Here is a 7,292-nt window from a genome sequence, read left to right as displayed (position 1 = left end):
AGAAGCCAACTCCAAGCAGCTGAAATGAAAGCCTTAAGACTCATAAAAGGTGTGACAAGACTGGATAGACTACGAAATGAAGATATTAGAAGAGAACTGGGAGTGGAGGGGATTCTGGATTTTGTGGAGAGAGGACAGCTTAGATGGTTTGGACATGTCAAAAGAATGGAGGAAGAGCGATATCCTGTAAGGTTTTTGGAATGGACACCAGAAGGAAGGAGACCGGTAGGAAGACCAAAACTGAGATGGCTACAAAACATAGAGAGAGGAGTAGAGAGGAGAGGCTTCAGTTTGCGAGAAGTTGATGAGATGAGGCTCTATGAGGATCGCCAAGAATGGAGACAGTTCTTGAAGCAGGACGACTGACAGGCCTGGAGGCCTACCTGGCGTCTGGTGAGAAAGGTGAGAAATATATATATATATATATATATATATATATATATATATATATATATATATATATATATATATATATATATATGTAAGAATCTTATATATATATATATATATATATATATATATATATATATATATATATATATTATACATATATATATATGTTATATATATAATTATGCATATATATATGTTATATATATATCATATATTATATATATATGCATATATATATATATATATATATATATATATATATATATATATATTATATATATAAATATCTATATATACGCATATATATATATATATATATATATATATATATATATATATATATATATATATATATATATATATGTATTTTATATATTATATATATATATATATATATATATATATATATATTATATTATATATTATATATATATATATATATATATATATGTATATATATATATATATATATATATATATATATTTTATATATATAATATATATAATGTATATATATATATATATTAAATATATATTATAAATATATTATATATATATCATATATATATTCTATATATTATATATATAATACATATAATATATATTATATAAATATTATATATATATATATATATATATATATATATATATATATATATATATATATATATATATATATATTCATTATACATATGTATATTATATATATATATTTTATATACATATTAAATATATATATGTATATATATATATATATATATATATATATATATATATATATATATATATATATATATATATATATATATATACAAATTTCATGGTATGGATAGGGAAAGAGTTGTTCAAATTGTCCTTTTTTATTATCTTTCCATATTGAAATTATTTATCTATGTGCATATTTTAAGAAAAACTGTTTCCCCACCAAAATATTTTTTAAACTTCTTAATAGATTATTGAATGACAAGTTGGCTCAGACTCTAAAAACACTTAAAGTTCCTAAACTAAAATTTTATGCGAGTTTTCCTTTTCTTCATGAGGATTTCCTTAAGAAAAAGTTTACTGAAATTATCCAACAACACTTCCCAGCTGTGGAAGTTAAACTTATCCCTAAAAACCCTCTCACTATTTGCTCGCTTTTCCTCTTCAAAGACCGATTGAGTCCTTATATGTCCTCTGGTGTGGTATATAAATATAATTGCCCAAAGTGTAACTCTGGGACCTACGGAGGATCTACCAAGAGGTTGTTAAAGGTCAGAATTGATTCCCAAAGAGGTGTTAGCTATCGAACTGGTTGCAGAATATCCAACCCTGAACATTCTAATATTCGGATTCATGCTAGAATGTGCAAACAAAATATTGAAAACAAAGATTTTACCATCATTGGTCAAGTGTCAAATAACCATGACTTACCTCTTCTTGAATCCATATTGATCAAACGACTAGTTCCGTCGTTAAATACCCAAGTTTCTTCAATTCAGTTGTATTTGTCATAGTTTTCTTTGGTTTATTTTCTAACTCTTGTTGGCATACAGTTTCTCACTACGCTTCTGCGAGGTTGGTTCCACCACTTTGTCTGATGTAGCCTATATATATATATATATATATATATATATATATATATATATATATATATATATATATATATATATATATATATATATATATATATATATATGTAAATGTATATGTATATGTATATGTATATGTGTATACGCATACGCATACGCATACGCATACGCATATACATATATATATATGTATATGTATATGTATATGTATATGTGTATACGCATACGCATACGCATATACACACATATATATATATATATATATATATATATATATATATATATATATATATATATATATATATATATTTTCCTTTTAATTTCCATTTAAATTTCAACTGTTTTTTTATAGTTTTGAATGAATTTGTAAAAAAATTTAACTGTTTCTTAATTCTTTTGTATATGTTTTATTTTTAGCCCTGGAAAATGTGATTGAGAATCACGACACGTTGGGGATAATAAAAAAGGACAATCTTAACAACTCTTTCCCTATCCATACCATGAAATTTGTGTTCATTACTGGCTGTTGCTGCCTTCACCGAAGATATATATATATATATATATATATATATATATATATATATATATGTATATATATTAAGCCTATATATATATTATGTATATTATGTATATATATATAAATTATATATATATATATATATATATATATATATATATATATATATATATATATATATATATATATATATATATATATATATAATATATAATATATATATTAAATATAAATATATATTATGTATATATTATATGTATTGTATGATATATATATATATATATATATATATATATATATATATATATATATATATATATATATATATATATATATATATATTCAAATAAGCCATATATGTTTTTGATACATTAATGTCTGGATTCTCTTAACGAACTCGGGATCAGAGCCCCCGGCAAATTCACACAAAGACAAGAGCTTGTGACCGGCCGGGAATCGAACACTGGTCGGCAAGTTTGTATAGGCAGTGACTAAACCACTTGGCCACAAAGAAATATAAAAGTCAATGATAATTCTTCTGTACTTATACCTGTCGAATTAAGGTGTTTTGTACTTAGATTTGAAATCAACCCATCTTCACCATCAGAGCTAATTGGTAGTTTGTTACTTGGCATTCGATTAATGATAAATTTTGCACATTTAGACGTGTTTTTTATATTCAAATAAGCCATATATATTTTTGATACATTAATGTCTGGATTCTCTTAACGACCTCAAGATCAGAGCCCCAGGCGAAATTACACAAAGACAAGAGCTTGTGACCGGCCGGGAATCGAACCCTGGTCGGCAAGCTTGTATAGACAGTGACTAAACCACTTGGCCACGAAGAAAGATAAATGTCAATAACAATTTTTCTCTACTTATACCTGTCGAATTCAGGTGTTTTGTACTTAGAATTGAAATCAACCCATCTTCACCATCGTAGCTAATTGGTAGTTTGTTACTTGGCATTCGATTAATGATAAATTTTGCATATTTAGACGTGTTTTCTATATTCAAATAAGCCATATATATTTTTGATACATTAATGTCTGGATTCTCTTAACGACCTCGGGATCAGAGCCCCAGGCGGAATCACTCAAAGACAAAAGCTTATGACCGGCCGGGAATCGAACCCTGGTCGGTAAGCTTGTATAGAGAGTGACTAAACCACTTGGCCACAGAGAAATATAAAAGTCAATGACAATTCTTCAGTACTTATACCCTTCGAATTCAGGTGTTTTGTACTTAGAATTGAAATCAACCCATCTTCACCATCGTAGCTAATTGGTAGTTTGTTACTTGGCATTCGATTAATAATAAATTTTGCACATTTAGACGTGTTTTTTATATTCAAATAAGCCATATATATTTTTTATACATTAATGTCTGGATTCTTTTAACGACCTCAGGATCAGAACCCCAGGCAAAATCACACATATACGACAAGAGCTTGTGACCGGCCGGGAACATAACCCTGGTCGGCAAGATTGTATAGATAGTGACTGAACCACTTGGCCACGAAGAAAGATAAAAGTCAATGACAATTCTTCTGTACTTATACCTGTCGAATTCAAGTGTTTTGTACTTAGAATTGAAATCAACCAATCTTCACCATCGTAGCTAATTGATAGTTTGTTACTTGGCGTTCAATTAATGATATATTTTGCATATTTAGACGTGTTTTTTATATTCAATTAAGCCATATATATTTTTTATACATTAATGTTTGGAATCTCTTAACGACCTCGGGATCAGAGACCCAGGTGAAATCACACAAAGACAAGAGCTTGTGACCGGCCGGGAATCTAACCCTGGTCGGTAAGCTTGTATAGACAGTGACTAAACCACTTGGCCACGAAGAAAGATAAGGGTCAATGACAATTCTTCTGTACTTATACCCTTCGAATTCAGGTGTTTTGTACGTAGAATTGAAATCAACCCATCTTCACCATCGTAGCTAATTGGTAGTTTGTTACTTGGCATTTGATTAATGATAAATTTTGCACATTTAGACTTGTTTTTTATATTCAAATAGGCCTTATGTATTTTTGATACTTTAATGTCTGGATTCTCTTAACCCTGGATAGGTACGCTCCTCGGACACCCCTTTAAGGGTATACTCGGACGCGAACGACCCCGACGCCAAAAAAAATTCTTGAAAAATCAGATTTTGCAGGCCCCTCCTTTTTTCTTTTGCCAAAAAAAAACTTCAATGAATGCTTAAAACAACTGTAAAGATAAATACTATTCATCTGCAGAAAAACTATTTATTATAAATATTTTAAAAAATTAAGTAGAAAAAAAAGACCTGACATAAAAATTCATAAAAAAAATTTTATAAATATATACACAAATCCTTTTAGGAATTGATTCTTGAATGTTTAGGACACATCTTGATGTATTTTGGATGAAGTCAGACCCATGGAGGTGAAGATCTGAAATGAGAAAAAAAGGGTAACTTTTTTTGGCCAAAAAAATTTGTCCAAATTTCATGAATTTTTTTGGGTACCCAAATGAAATAGGAAGTGGCTAATTTTTTTAGGGAATAAACATAGGTTATCCTAAAATAGAAATATGTAAAAAAATTTCCATTATTTTGTAAATTACATTTATATCAGGGGCCATATCTAAAGGTAATTTTTTTAGTACTTAGAAATTTCGTAAAAAAATACATATATTTAATATATAATATGATATTTATGCAGGTAAAAATATACCAAAATATCATAAATTCTATAGGGAACAAGAATATATATAGATAGGGCAACTTACGCTTCGGATATGTCCACAAAATGGCCGCCAACCACACTGACTCAGACTCCCTAATCTGCCACTTGAAATGTAGGAAGGGTATGTCAATTTCAAGGTGTTATTAACTAATCTAGTTATTATTGGATATGCATAAAAATTGCATGGTGGGTTGCTGGATAATTGTCGATTATTTTACGACTATAAAATTAAAATTCTGACCCAAAAAAATTTTTTTGAAGGGAAATAAAATCGAAAAAAAAAAATGTAAAACAATATAATATTTTAGCTAAAAAAATTTGATGATAATCAATCAAAAAAGAAGTAAACAAAATTTTCCGACAAATAAACATCTAGAGGAATCATTACTCTGTGATAGTTCCTTAGTACGTAGTAATTTTGAAAGAATTGGGAAAAAACGAAAAAATGGCAATCACCGGAAAATCGAACACATACCTATATATACGCCATATCTGGCTAAAAAAAGATAGGCATGGGTAGCCAGATCATCTAGAAACACTTTCCAACACTATAAAATTATAAGTTTTGCGACACTACTTGCCAATTCCTTACGGTAACATGACTAAGCAAAAAAATGCAAAACAAATAAAAAGGGGCACTCGTGGAAAAATGGCCATTCTAATATACGGCATTTCAGAAAAAAAAAAATTCAGCCACGTGCTAGGCAAACCATCAAGGCACATTTTCCGACAAATAAACATATAAATGAATCATTACTTTGTGATAGTTCCTTAGTACGTAGTAATTTTGAAAGAAATGGGAAAAAAAAAAAATAGCAATCACAGGAAAATCGAACACTTACCTATATATACGCCATATCTGGCTAAAAAAAAAAAAAGATAGGCATGGGTAGCCAGATCATATAGAAACACTTTCCTACACTATAAAATTATAAGTTTTGCGACACTACTTGCCAATTCCTTACGGTAACATGACTAAGCAAAAAAATGCAAAACAAATAAAAAGGGGCACTCGTGGAAAAATGGCCATTCTAATATACGGCATTTCAGAAAAAAAAAATTTCAGCCACGTGCTAGGCAAACCATCAAGGCACATTTTCCGACAAATAAACATATAAATGAATCATTACTCTGTGATAGTTCCTTAGTACGTAGTAATTTTGAAAGAATTGGGAAAAAACGAAAAAATGGCAATCACAGGAAAATCGAACACATACTTATATATACGCCATATCTGGCTAAAAAAAAAAATAGGCATGGGTAGCCAGATCATCTAGAAACACTTTCCAACACTATAAAAATATAAGTTTTGCGACACTACTTGCCAATTCCTTACGGTAACATGACTAAGCAAAAAAATGCAAAACAAATAAAAAGGGGCACTCGCGGAAAAATGCCCAACATTCTAATATACGGCATCTCAGATAAAAAAAAAGACATGCACGTGTTAGCCCAACCATCAAGGTACACTTTCTAACACATAAACATGAAAAAAAAAACAATAATACACGGCAATTCCTTACTACGTAAAAATTTTTACAAATATTGAAAAAAAAAAAACAGAAATTGGCAACCGCAGTTAAATACCCAATATACCAATAACTACGTCGTATCTGACAAAAACAAAATCACGCATGGGTAGCCAGATCATCTAGACACACTTTCCAACATTAAAAAAGCAAAAGTTTTACGACACTATTTGGCAATATCTTACGGAAAAATGACTTGGCAAAAAAATGAAAAAAAATGAAAAAGGGACACTCGCGGTAAAATGCCCGACATTCTAATATACGGCATCTCAGATAAAAAAAAAAGACATGCACGTGTTAGCCCAACCATCAAGGCACACTTTCTAACACATAAACATGAAAAAAAAATCAATAATATACGGCAATTCCTTACTACGTAGTAATTTTTACAAATATTGAAAAAAAACAGAAATTGGCAACCGCAGTTAAATACCCAATATACCAATAACTACGTCGTATCTGACAAAAACAAAGTCACGCATGGGTAGCCAGATCATCTAGACACACTTTCCAACACTAAACAAGCAAAAGTTTTACGACACTATTTGGC

The sequence above is a fragment of the Palaemon carinicauda genome, chromosome 5 (genome assembly GCF_036898095.1).
Source record: "Palaemon carinicauda isolate YSFRI2023 chromosome 5, ASM3689809v2, whole genome shotgun sequence".
Lineage (NCBI taxonomy): Eukaryota > Metazoa > Arthropoda > Malacostraca > Decapoda > Palaemonidae > Palaemon > Palaemon carinicauda.
The sequence above is the reverse complement of the archived record's forward strand: the minus strand, read 5'-3'. Positions refer to the sequence as shown.